A 15,232-nucleotide genomic window follows, 5' to 3' on the forward strand; every position below is an offset into this window, starting at 1 on the left:
CTAGAATTGTCCAGCCAAGAAGTCTAAGTTATATTTTTAGGTACCTCTAGTTAATGCTAAGGACTAGAACCTATTAAAGAAAAAAAGTCTAAAACCCTTTGACTATATATGCATTGTAAGATAAAGTAACTCATGATTACTAATGAAGACATTTCTTATCACCTTTAGCTAAGAAATTTCAAATTTTTCGTAACTATAGCGTTAAGTGAAGATCTCTAGTTATATGAATGGTTAATAGTTTAATGATAACAATGTATCTAAGATAAAGCCGTTAACATCTTGACCAGGGTGTTATGCCTAAAAATTAGGTTAGTCTACATACTTGTGATCCGTAAAGTCTTGGTTTATTTCAAAATTTGGTTTTATCTCCATCTTGTAAATTTATACATATTTGTACTTTTCATATTTTATATTGTCAGTCTCCAGCAAACTTTAGGCAAATTTTAAGGATAATAATTTTTTTTAATTTAATATTTGAAAGATAAATTTAAAAAAAAATTTACAAAATTCACAAAATCATACTGGCATGTAGCTATGCCATAAATTTTTTTAATATTAATATTTTTCTAAAATTAAAGTAAAAATAATTATCCCTACCTATTGCTGTAAAAAAAAAAATTAAAGCATAAACAGTAGTTTAATTTTTCAAAAGCTGTTATATTTCCTTTAATTTAAGTAAGTTCAATAATTTATTATCATGATATTTATTTATTTATTATGTATTATATCTTTTTGGATGCAGATCATAATCTTGTTTGAGCTTGATATATATATATATATATATATATAACCTAACATGGGAGGGGTGAGGGTAATGGAGGGCAAAACAGATATTTGAAATGTAACAATATACCAAATTACTCTCAAAGGTATATATAAAGTATGTTATTTTGTTTACTTTCTATTTATTAAGGTGGTACGAATCTGACAATTGAAGTTTAGATGGTAAATATGTGAATACATAGGAATTGAGTGGTATGTATGTAAATCTTCAACAAATTGTTCGACATATAATTATTTATTAAATCTTAATAATTATTATTAGCATTATTTAATCAATATGAGCCATAAGTATTTCTAATATGTATTTATTATTTACAGTTCATATTTTATTCTAATAAAAAAATATATCAATGCTGACATGATTAACAAATTTTCCTGTGAAATTTTATTGCAGGAGCAATGGCATTCTTTGACAGGCTAAGCTACTATTTCTTGTTCGTTGGCCTTTTAGTAGTCTTAATTATAATCTTCATCACCACTGGTTGCTGCGCCTATGTTCCTCAACAGTACCTCTATGTGGGTGATTTGCTCCGCCGCCGTCGACATGTTTTGGAAATGCGGCGTAGAGCCCTTATTTTCAATCATCAAAAGGACCAAAAAGTGGGCGTTGGGCGAGAGGAGGAAGAGACAAGCACTCCAGTGTGTGTTCTTTGTCTCTCTGAGTTTGGTGAAGGAGAAGAGATCTGGCAATTGCGGTCTTGTGAACACTCTTTTTATGGAAGTTGTATTGCTATGTGGCCTAGCTCGCACAACAATTGTCCTATTTGTCACACAAGTACTTCACTTGTGAGTTTGTGACATTGCATTATGTGTAGCTAATGCAATGTAATTGTACGTGTGTGTTAGAAAATTCATTTCAACTTTATGACATAAATTTCAAAAAAAAGTACATAATAGCCAAGATCTTTTAAATTCATAATTTTTACATATCTAAAATCTAAAATAAAGTAAATAAAGTGGCGCATACATGTATTCATGATGAACAAATTTGATCTTAAAGAAATGGAGTTTCTTTCTCTAATCCCTTGAAACTTTCTGTACTTTCTGATTGAGAGAAATATACGGGGTGTGTTTGGTAGAGAGACGGGGTGTGTTGGGAAGAGAGATGACTCATTCTCTAAATTATGCTATTAGATTTAACCACCATTCATCAAGGGAGTTACTAACCAATATGATTTATCATAATTTAATAAATAAATTAATTTTATTATTAAAATCAATGACATAAATTAGTAACCTCTATTCATTTTAAGGGTTACACAAGTTACAAAAAATAAATATCATAAGTTATCATAAGTTATGACACAAGTTATGAGTTAAGAAAATTAATAACTTAAGTTATCAAAAATAAATATCATAAGTTGTCATAATTTATGACATAAGTTATGTGTTAAGAAAATTAATAACTTATGTTATCAAAAATAAATCTCATAAGTTATTAAAATAAATGTGAGTCATAAATAAATATATAATATTCTCCCACTTGACTCACTTAATTTTAATTGTGCATTGCACACTGCAAGATAAATCTTTCTTTATATTGGTTAAATCTAAATTATTTAATAAGTATGAAATTAATATGAATCATGACGGTTGTGCATCAATTTATTGACACAGTCCCTTCTATGTAACATAATATATGTCACAATATTAATTATATACTTAGTATAATGAGAATTAACATCATAGTCTCATAATGTCTATTAAAAGACAAATCTTGTTGAACATCATGCAACATAAAGTGTACACTAACTATAAAAACAAGATTTATAAATATCAGAAACAAGAAAAATTTGTCCCAAAATGTTAAAATATAAAGAGCATAAAACTAATAAAGGGTTTTGGTAATGTCCATTCTCACGACATGTTCGTTAAATGTTTTCGGTGACAACCCTTTTGTCAAAGGATCTGCAATCATGAGATTGGTGCTAATATGCTCAATTTACACCCTATGTTTTTGAACTTCTTCCTTAACGACAAGATATTTTAATTCTATGTGTTTAGCACCTTTGAAATACTAGTCATTTTTGGAAAAAGATGACTGCTGCGGAGTTATCACAATAAATTTTCAACGGCTTGGTAATACTGTATTCATGATTTTTACATATCTAAAATAAAGTGATGCATACATGTATTCATGATGAATAAATTTTATCTTGAAGAAATTTGATCTTGAAGAGATGAAGTTTCTCTCTCTAATCCCTTGAAACTTTATGTACTTTCTGATGGAGAGAAATGTACGGGGTATGTTAGGTAGAGAGATGACACATTCTCAAATTTATGCTCTATTTAACCACCATCCATCAAGGGGGTTACTAACCAATAGGATTTATGATAATTTAATAAATTAATTGATTTTTATTAATTAAATCAATGACATAAGTTAGTAACATTTATTTTTTTTAGGGGTTATATGAGTTATAAAAATAAATATCATAAGTTGTCATAAGTTATGAGTTAAGAAAATAAATAACTTAAGGTATCAAAATAAATATTATAAGTTGTCATTATTTATGACATAAGTTATGAGTTAAGAAAATTAATAACTTAAGTTATCAAAAATAAATATCATAAGTTGTCATAATTTATGACATAAGTTATGTGTTAAGAAAATTAATAACTTATGTTATCAAAAATAAATCTCATAAGTTATTAAAGTTATTAAAATAAATGTGAGTCATAAATAAAAATATAATAGTGTGTATGTGTGTGTGTGTGTACAGTTCCTATGTTTTACTTGTATGTGTGGCTTTCAAGGTTGGTTCTTAGAGGAGAAATTGGAGAGAGTATTAAATTGTAAATGTTCAAATGTTACAATTGTTATGATATATATATATATAATTTGATATGGTATTACATTTTAATTAATTGCTTCTTCAGGCAATCTATTTATTGTTTGCGTTTTAAGAAAATTGCAATTTGGACCCATCAATGGGATGAACCAATTTTTTTTTCATCTATGGTTGTATTTTTATTTTTTGAGGTGCAAATTGTACAAAGTTTAATGTACGCGTTAATTGAAGGGCGGTGATTATATAATAAGTAGACTTTATATGTCTATGAGGTTTTTAAATTCTTCAAAACATTTGCATTCATCTATCATTAATTTACACAATACTTTGATGTCCAACTTAGAATAAAATACTTCAGTGAAACAAATTTTTAATTGGCACCATCAATCTGGAACTAATCCCATTTAAGCTTGGACCATATGTCAATACCTAATCCGAAACATGCAATTACAGATTTTAAATAATTATTGTCCCTTGAAGTTTGACCAGGAACAATGTTCGATGCGGTTTGTCCGTTAGAGAAACAAATCCAAACCTCTGCGTCCTAATTATTCTCATCAGTGCAAAGATAGCCAGCGTTTCCATATAAATAATCCCACAAGATGCAACTAATATGCTCTAATTAATCAGTCAAGCCGGCTCATTAAGGGACGTGTCTATATATATATATATATATATAGAATTTGTAGGTAGCAGTAAATAATTAATGATTAGTATGTTACATGAGGCCATGCACATATATTAGATATCCAATTTTAACGGCCTCAACTAGTCTCTCTCTCTCTCTCTCTATTGATGCGTGCTAGAAAATTCGCGGCGGTCGAGCAATGAATTATTATCTTAGAGTTGTACGAGGATTCAACACACACACAGATAAAAAAGAAACAAGCAGTGACGACTCTATAAGTTTTTACGTGAAAAACCCGTAAAGAAAAAAAAAATAGGGACCTGATTCAGTTGTAAAAATCCACTATTGATTGATGATTAATTTTCCTTAAGTTTGTGCTACTAATTGAGACTAAATTATGCCTTCAAATATAGACATATTTTTTCTTATGGACTGTTTCCCTCTCCTGACTGTTCGTTTAATAAAAAATTTATAAGTTTGTCACATGCTAGCATGGTCTAAAGCAGGAAACTTAAAAAAAAAAAAGGGTAAAAAAAGAGGAAAAAATATAACATTAAAGAATGTCATAAAAAAATCCCTCCTTTGTTCTCTAGTCCACTTAATCTAATGGTGCCAATTAATCCTACGTCGGATTTTGACGTCGATAAATGTGGTGGGTTGTTAGATATCAAATTCATTACTATATTCACTTAACCTGATGGTGCCAATTAATCCTAAGTCGGATTTTGATGTCGATAAATGTGGTGTGTTGTTAGATATCAAACTCATTACTATATTTTAAATGCAAAAAAAAAAAAACGAAGCTTAGAATAGCATGTAAAAAAAATTTAAATTAGCATTTCGCTTGCAATGACTAGTTTTTTTATTGGCCCACAGACATTAGCTATGCTTATATAATTTCTCCCTATTAAAAAAAAAAAAAGTCCAACCCCCTTTGATTATATATGCGTTCTAAGATGAAGTAACTCATGATTACTAATGAAGACATTTCTTATCACCTTTAGCTAAGAAATTTCAAATTTGTCGTAACAATAGCGTTAAGTGAAGATCTCTAGTTATATGAATGGTTAATAGTTTAATGACACCAATGTATCTGAGATGATTGAAAGCCGTTAACATCTTGACCAGGGCGTTATGCCTAAAAATTAGGTTAGTCTACATACTTGTGATTCGTAAAAAGTCTTGGTATATTTCAAAATAGTGTTTTATCTCCATCTTGTAAATTTATACATATTTGTATTCTTAATATTTTATATTGTCAGTCTCCAACAAACTTTAAGCAAATTTTAAGGATAATATATATTTTTAATTTAATATTTAAAAAGATAAATTCAAAATAAGCTTTACAAAATTCACAAAACCATACTGGCATGGTGGCTATACCATATGTTTATATATATATAACCTAACATGGGAGGGGTGAGCTATGTAAATCTTCAATAAGTTTTATTGCAGGAGCAATGGCACAACTAAGCTATATTTTCTTGCCCATTATCCTTGCAGCCGTCTTCATTATGATCTTCATCACAACTGGTTGCTGCAGCTATGTCTATCAACTGTACCTCTATGTGGGTGATTTGCTCAGCCGCCGTCAAAATGCTCTGGAAATGCGACGCCAAGTTCAAATTTTCAATTATCAAAAGGATCAGAAAGTGGGTGTTGGGGGAGAGGAGGAAGAGACAAGCACGCCAGTGTGTGTTGTTTGTCTCTCTGAGTTTGGCGAAGGCGAAGAGATCTGGCAATTGCGGTCCTGCAGACATTCTTTCCATGGAAGTTGTATTGCTATGTGGCTTAGCTCGCACAACAATGGTCCTATTTGTCGCACAAGTAGTTCACTTGTGAGTTCGTGACATTGCAATATGTGTAGCTAATGCAATGTCATTGTACGTGTGTACGTGTGTACGTGTGTGTGTGTACAGTTATGTGTGTGAGTACAGTTCCTATGCTTTACTTGTATGTGTGACTTTCAAGGTTGGTTCTTAGAGGAGAAATTAGAGAGAGTATTAAATTGTAAATGTTCAAATGTTACAATTGTTATGATATATATATATATAATTTGATATGGTATTACATTTTAATTAATTGCTTCTTCAGGCAATCTATTTATTGTTTGCGTTTTAAGAAAATTGCAATTTGGACCCATCAATGGGATGAACCAATTTTTTTTTCATCTATGGTTGTATTTTGATCAATGGGATGAACCATTTTTTCTTTTCATCGATGGTTGTATTTTTATCTTTTTGGGGTGCAAATTGTAAAAAGTTTAATGTACTCCTCATTTGAAGGGTGGTGATTATATAATTAGTAGACTTTATATGTTTTATGAGGTTTTTAATGTCTTCAAAACATTTGCATTCATCTATCATTAATTTACACAATACTTTGATGTTCAACTTACACATGTCATATTCTTTTTTTTTATGCGAGCATAATATGATGTGTAATATTTGATGACTTTTAGGTTACATATGTCATAAGTCATTAATAATTTCAATCAGCTTTCCGTCAACGTAACCTAATTAGATTTTAAAAGATGATAAAATGAATGAAATAATTTTAAAAAATCTGCAAATATTTATGACCAAGTAATTATAGTGGGGAATTATAATTTATTTTTTAGATATTAAAATCTTGATTTGTTTATTTTGACTAAAATGATAAGTATTAATTAAACCAATATTGTCTTATTCTATTTTTATATTAAACCGATATTGTTAACTGTTTCACAACTTGACAACTGTGGTTAGGATCTAATAGAACATTATATTTGTTAAAATCTAATAATATAATTGTCGGTCTTCTTTTCAAAAATTAATTTGTCTTCTTTTCAAAAATTAATTTAATTTTTCTTTATTTAAAGTATATATAATTTTGATTTTAAAATTAACATTTTAATTTTGAAAAATGAGACCAGATATTTCTCATTCATTTAATAGTTTTGATAGTCGAGCACGATGCTACGACTAATACACTACACCGACAGGTAAGCACGTCTATTGTTAATAGGCTCAATCATTTAAACTAAATAATTTGTGACATCGGTTTAGTCTGTGAAACATTTTGTGACCGACAATCCTCTTATCTAATATAAAAATTAGATAGAATTTATTTTACCTAGATCTCTAGTTTCCTATAACGGCAATCCCCTATAATTAATTACATCTTAAATGACTGAAGTCACTTAAGAAATACTCTCAATTAAGATCAGGGGTTTTCGTCTTCAATAATTCAAAGTTAAATTTTCATGATTGCTTGTAGAAAAGTCAAAGGGAAAGACTCAATTTGGAAAAGTTATTTTCGGAACAAAAAAGAGTGAATAGTAAGATATGTCGAAGATACTAAAGAAACTTCATTGACATGTCAAACTAACATATGATTTGATTTTACATCTTTGAAAGATAAATTATAATATTTTAATCCTGCAAAATAGCCCAAAAAGATAGAAATATTTATTTCAGACCAAACAACAACCGAAGAATCTTAAAAATTGTTTAAGACTTATATTCAAACGATATATGATCGTACTGAAAGATAGCATGAGAATTGACGTCGTGCTAAACGAACAACCTCGAAGTCCTAAAGCGTTTAAGTTGTGTAAGACTGTGGAAAGATTCCGCTAAAGATCATCATTCGCTTCATGTTGTAATCTTGACCGTCGTCTGAATATTGTCCACCGCTCGATCGTGTCATCACCTCGTTCCAAAAAAAGATGTCAGGAGAGAAGTATGCTTAGAACGGTTTATCCTAAGTCCTTGTTGTTATTTAGTGTGATTTTGTGCAAAGTGTTTTGAATTGGTGTTCATTGCTGTCAAAATAATTGAAAAAAGTGCAGAAATATTTTAATTATGTTAAGCGAAACCGATCAAGATCCTAATTTTCAGTCATCTCAACACTGCTATTAATTTTGGATTAATTTAGCCTAAACAAGCAATTAAACTTATTTAGCCCAAAATTCTCATTAATAACCGTGTGTTATCTCATCCGAGAGATTCTCGTAAATCAAAACCGTGTATTATTCTTATTATGTTATTATTAATGTATCAAAACTTTAAAACATTACTTTTAATTAAAAAAAGCATGTTTTCTTATGAAATTTTGAAAATTTTTTGAAATTAAAAAATGCATGTTTATTATGCGTTATAAGGTCTCAATTCTAAACATATATTCTACGTTTGTTATCCTAGAGTGCTATATAAACATACCAGAAGCATAGTAAACAATAGTAAGATAATAATATTGTACGTATGACAGAGCATATGTAGAGAAGTGCAGTAAATAACAAGAGAAGAATATTGCATGTATAACAAAATATGAACATTAAATTGCAGTAAAAAGAAAAAGTTAGCGCGTAACTGCCGACTCTGACGAAGCTTTAAAAAGATTTGCAAATAGGTAGCACGAGTGTATATAAAAAGATCAAGTAAATAATTACAATTTAAATATTAAAAAAAATTATGAACATGTATGTTATCATGAAAAGTTAAGTGATAAGCATATGGAAAATCAGAAAGAGGTATAAGAATTTAGATTGGGGAAGAACTCAGCTTTAGACTTTTCATTCGTTATAATCTCACAGGCAACCGAGGCATTGAACTCTAGATATCAATATAGAATAGCAGCTATCAACAAAACACTCTAACGTTGGGCAACTTCGAATCTCTATTAGCTGACTGACAAGTGAACATGTAACAACTAAGTCTCTTCGATCATGTGTAATGAATCTGTAATGTAGTATTTTTGTAGCATTGTAATTTCTAGATTTCCAGTAACCGATGTTATAGAGAAGTGGTTCATAAGTCATTCAAAGTTTGGGTTGAAGCTATCAACAATCTAAAGCAGTCAGAAGGGCCTACTAATCAAACATTAGTTATTTAAGAGTTTCAGCTGCATAAGCATGAATATTGTGTTGAACATCATTGTCTTTAACCCCAAACCTTCCAACCTATAGCCCGTTCGATGATTCATATAAAATTACCACATATACCTTAACCATAAAGACACATAATCAAAATGAAACTCGAAAAACTGTCACATATACTTGAACCAAAGTTACAACAAAACTAGAGTTGTAACAGAGATAAAACTTTAATAGAAGGGATGTCATGTTTAAATTTTTATTTCCTCAGCCTCATCTTAATAGTCCAAAGAATAATTTTATAATAGCCTCAAGAAGAGCAGTAGAGCTCCTAAAATAAAATCTTGTTTTTAGTTTTGGCCAAATTTGATAAGCGGTGATATGAATAGCAGGCAAATAAAATCTTCTAAGAAATCTTTCATTAAAAGTATCTGCATAGTAAATCACTTGAAAGAATTCACTTTCAGAAAGGAAAAAGTGGTCATTAGGAATGCAACCTCGAAGAAAAGAGCATTCCAAGAAGAAACGAAGATAAGATTCTAAGCCAGCAATGCATAAAACACAAACTAGCAGACATTTACAGGGAACGAAGGAAATCCTTAGTCCTCAACCGATGTTAACAGTCTTCCAGAAATTAAAAAGAAATTTAATAGAATGCCCTTTAAACCAAACCAATTTACTCCACTCCATCTTAGGGAAGTCCTCACTTAGGTACCTAAAGGTTTGGATGTTTGGATGTGTTGCATAGCCGCATCCTGCTTTGGCGAGGTGCGTGGCGAGTTTCTCCACTGGGATTCCGAGGGAGAAACTCATTACGTTGTTGTGAAACGGGTTGACTATAAAGCTCTTCCCATTTCACAAACTCCTCGGGACGTTGCAAAATGAGTTAGCTACAAAGCTTTTCTCACTTTACGAAACCAAACTCTCAATTTCTCCAAGAAAAATTGGGGGATCCAAATCAATGGGAGGAAGTAAAATGTTGATCGGTTCCAACCTGAAAGACGACCAGTTTCAAACAGAACGCTCTTGCCAGCGAGCCGCTCAACTCGCGCCAAAGGACTTCAAGTTCATGTCGAAAAACGTATCAAATTTGATTTTTTTCGCACATCGGTTTGTGATTGATCCCTTTGAAATTTTGATTTTAATTTTTATTGGGGTGTATATGAATGTGTATGTTGTGTATGTGTGAGTCGCGATAATAGTCCTCCAAGAGAAAGAGTAGAGAAGTCAAACGTCTACGTCCCAATTATAGGAAAAGTAAGGGATCTCACAAAAAATGAGGTCAATAATAATACATTATTTTATTATAAAAATAAAAAATTAATTATTAAATATAAATCGTTCAAGTTAAATTTTAAATTTAATTATGCTAATTAGCAACTAATAATTTATTAAACTAATTGATTGTTCATAAAACTATTCATTAGATTAAATAGTTATCAAATAATAATTAAATGTTAATTATGAATTAATTAATTATTAATTATATTAATTAAAACTAGTTTAAAATTTTATTAAATTGTATATATTTAAATTATATTTATTCATTAATTAAATATTAAATAATTATATCTAAATTTATTTATTTATTATTAATTTAATAATTAAGACTGTTATTGTCGGATTCCACGTCACGCCCCAGATGTGAAAAGTTGAGGATTGAGTTAAGTAATCTACAGACAGCATAAAATTTGTCAATAGATCATGACATGAATTATTTAAATCGTTGTGTAAATGTTATGATGCCAATTGGATGCAACACATTGTATGGCCTGAAAATAATGAAAAATGTGCAATGGTCGCAACACCTGCACCTGAGTGTAGTGTCAAGTAATCAAGTGTTCTCATATTATGAACACATGTGGGTAAAGAAGTTAATCCATTAAACTAATATTGGGATTGTATCTTTGAATACAAGCAATCTCACACTTAAATTAAAGGAATTAGTTGATATTATGATTTATAGAAAGATAAATATCTTATGCATTCAATAAACTAAATTAGTTATAGAAAAGGCTAAGGAGTTTGAAAGTTTAGGTGTAAATTTTGATATTCAAGTAAGAGTTGCACTAGAAATGATGTATGTAATTATATATGAGAGTTTGAAAGATAATGTTGTAAAAAATTAATAGAATTGAAGATAAAATTATAACACTTAAGATTATTATTGATACTGAGAGTTTTAATATTATAATTGTTTATGTTTCTCAAGTAGGTTTAGATATATTGTAATGACCTAGAAGATTTAATACATATGACAACTTTCAAAAAAGAATTTTTATTGGAGGAATTTATGATGGTTCTGATTTTGGAGAGATTAATGAAGAAGACAGAGTCATATTAGATATTGATTTGGCGTGTGATTTTGTTATTGCTAATACTTTATTTAAAAAAAAGATAAAAATCTTTTTTAATTATAAGAAAGAATTTAATAAAACATATTGATTTTTTTCTCATGAGAAAAATAAATCGTCAATAATATAAAGACTTTAAGATCATTCAAAGTGATTATTTTCTTAAAATCGTCGATTATTAGTTCTGGATTTTAAACTGAAGAGTTGTAAGATAAAGAATACAGGGAGTTTCTGTCTTAAAATTTGATGGTGACTCCTAAAATACATAAATAAATTTATTTTTAAACATCAAAATTTCAATATTTAGGATATTCATAAAGAAGCATTTTTTTTTATAATAAAGTAATAAACACTATTAAATAAATAACAAAAGATGCATTTGGAGAATCAAATGGATAAGTTTCTATAAATAAAAATAATTGGTGATGGATGAATAATGTGTAATAAAAGATAAAATATAACAAGTTGTGTTATAAAAATTGATTTAAATGTAAAAGCTTAGCGAACTAGGAAAAATATAAATTGCCCCGTATCTAGTCTAAGAGAACAATTTGTGATGCTAAAAATTCTACTTTTAGTGATCTTAATAATAGATTATATACTAAAAGATTAAAATCAAAAGCTCATTTTTAAGAAAAAATATTCAATAAAGGTGGGTGAGCTATTTTGCTAACCTTTTCAATAAATCCACTTAAAATAGGATTGATCTTAGTGATCTTAATATCGTTAATAATAATAAATATTTTATTTTTACTATCACATTAGTAAAAAAAATTAAGGAGGATTTAAAGAAAACCAAGGGCGAGAAATCAGTAGAATCTGATGATATCCCAAATGAAGTGTGGAAATATTTAGAAGATTTGCGAGTTTCTCGGCTTACTAAACTCTTTAATATTATTTTAAGAGCTAAAAAGATGTCTAAGGAGTGAAAAAAGAGTAATTTGGTCCCAATTTTTAAGAATAAAAGGGATGCACAATATTATGCAAATTATAGAGGAATTACGTTGATGTGCCATAATTTAAAATTATGGGAGAGGATAATTGAACTTAGATTAAGACGTGTTACAAATATTTTTCATAATCATTTTGGATTTATGTGGGGCAGTTCAATTATGGAAGCTATACATTTATTGAGAAGTTTGATGGAGAACTAAAGAGAGAATAAGGAGGATCTACAAATGACTTTTTTTATTTAGAAAAAGCTTAAAATAAGGTTTCAAGAGAATTTTTTTAGAGAGTTCTAGAGAAGAAAGGAGTTGATATAACTTATATTCAAATCCTTAAAGATATACATAATAGAGCTATTACTTATGTTCGAACAAGAGGGTTGACCAAATGTTTTCCTCTTTCAGTTGGATTACATCAAGGATGGACTTTAAGCCCGGAACTTTTTTGCTTTACTTGCAGATGCTCTTGTTGGACATTTACAAGAGGATGTACCTTGGTGTATGCTTTTTGGTTATGATATCCTTATGGTGGATAAGACTTGAGAAAAGTTCAGAAAAAAAACTTGAATTATGGAGGTCTACATTGGAATCTAAAGGCTTTTGTTTGAGTAGAACTAAAACTAAATGCAGGTAATGTAATTTTAGTAGTAGCAGCTCTAGTGGCAGAGTTGTAAGTTGAGTAATCTAATGATTAAAAAGCGTGAATGCTTTAAATATCTCAGGTCTATTTTTCAAAGGGATGGTGATATAGATGGGGAAAAGTAACACTTCGATTGAAAGAAAATGTTATAAGATGGTAGTGAGACCTGCAATGCTCTATGTTGCAAAAAGTTGGCCTTTAGAAGAGAATCATAAAACAAAGTCAAGTGTTGCCAAGATGAGAATGCCTAGTTGGATGAGTGGCTTGACACTTGGAGGCAAAATGCAAAATGAATATATTCTTGATAGGCTTAGAGTAGCTCAAATAACAAACAGAGAGAGTCGTCTTAAATGGTTTGGTCACATGAAACATCGACCATCTGACGATCTGATTTGGAGAGTGAATATTTTAGATTTGACTTGTGTTAAGAAAGAAAGAGGTAGACCTAGAAAGACATAGGCGTACCATACAAAAATAATTTTATTTTATTAGATTTAAATGAAAATATGACACTCAATTGGATGCAATGGAGAAAAAAGTATTACTCGAGCTGACCCCAATTAGTGGGATAAAGATGTTTTTGTTTTTGTTATTAATTTAAGAATCTATTTATTAATCATAAATTATTACTCAATTAAATTAATAAAATTAATTTAAATAAAAATTAAAATAAATCACAGACCCTTCGCCATTTCTGGGGGTGTAAACGAGCTGAACACGAGAGAGCCAAAGCACAGCTAGAGTTCGGCTCGTTTATATTTCAAGCTCAAAAAGTGTGTTCGTGTTCGGCTCGTTTGCTTAGCCAGCCGAATACGAGCTGTTTACGAATAAAGAAGCATTTTGACAACCCTAATTAAGTATTCATAAGATGTTAAGAGTTGGGATAAGATTTAAAAATTATTGTTTATATTAAAATATTATTTAAATATAATTTAATAAATTTTATTATATATTTTTAATTGATTATAAATCTTTGTAAACATATAATTAATTAATTTTTTTAAAAATATCACCCAACAATACATGTAATTAATGAGTTCTATTTCAAGTCAAAACGGGTCGAACACATTTTAACGAGCGGAACAAGAGGTGTTGGAGGACAATGAGCAATTTTGATAGCCCTAGCCTCTATACCCAATTTTGTGCCCTAGTTTCGCTAGGTCAGCCCCGCTCAGCCCCTCTCTTCCGCACGATTTCGCCGCACCCTCTCAGTAGGCGACGCCGCATTTTCTCTAGACTTCCTCCCATGGTAACCTTCTTACATGACATTGGACATCCAATGCATCAAGCCACTGCGATACATCGCCCAACACGTCGCTGCGACACACTGTCACAGCACGTCGCTGTGCTGCAACACGTCGCTCTGAAGCACTGCCACAACACGTTGTCGCGACCCAACGCGTCGCTGTAACGCGTCATTGTAACGCATCGCCCCAACGCGTCATCACGCCAGAACACATCGTCGCAATGCATCACGTCATCACAACGCATTATTACAACGCGTCGTCCCATCGCAGAACGTCACCGCAACACGTTGCCCCACCATGGGTTGCCCTGTCGCGCCGCCGCGTCGCACCGCCGCTACGGGTTACCCTGTTGCGACGCCGCAACAGTTTGCCTCACCGCGCTGCCACGCCGCACCGCCACAAGCACCGCCACAATGGGTTGCCACACTGCGACGCCTCGTCGCACAGCAGCAACGGATTGTCTCGCCGCACCGCAGCAACGAGATGCCCTGCCGCAACGGGGTGCTCCATCACGCTGCCGCAACTGGTTGTCTCGCCGCATCGCCGCACCTCCACCCTCTCTTTCAGGCCCCTATTTATAGGCTCAAAAAGAGTCTTAGCCAATAAATGACAAGTTGCGGTCTTGGGTCTTGAAAACAAAATCAAGAGTGATTATTGCGTGTGGGTCTTTGGGGTTGTTTGTCTGTCTTTTCTTTCAAACTCAGCCTGAATGGAGTTTGAGGTCCAGTTTGGCTTGACATGGAAGTTTCGGCTTCTGGGACTTGAAACAAAAATCAAGAGTGATTATTGTGTGTGGAGAGTGCACACAGAGCTGCGTGCGATCTCCGATCACAGCCGTGATGTGCGGTTGTGATCGGAGAGCGCACGCAGCTCTGGTGCGCTCTCCGCACGCAATAATTAGACCAAAATCAAATATTGGAAGCTTTGGTTCTTCATTGGGACTTTCTCTATCAATTTGAATATTTGTTGCAAGAAGATTCGCATCG

This window comes from Phalaenopsis equestris, unplaced genomic scaffold (assembly GCF_001263595.1).
Source record: "Phalaenopsis equestris unplaced genomic scaffold, ASM126359v1 Scaffold000600, whole genome shotgun sequence".
NCBI lineage: Eukaryota > Viridiplantae > Streptophyta > Magnoliopsida > Asparagales > Orchidaceae > Phalaenopsis > Phalaenopsis equestris.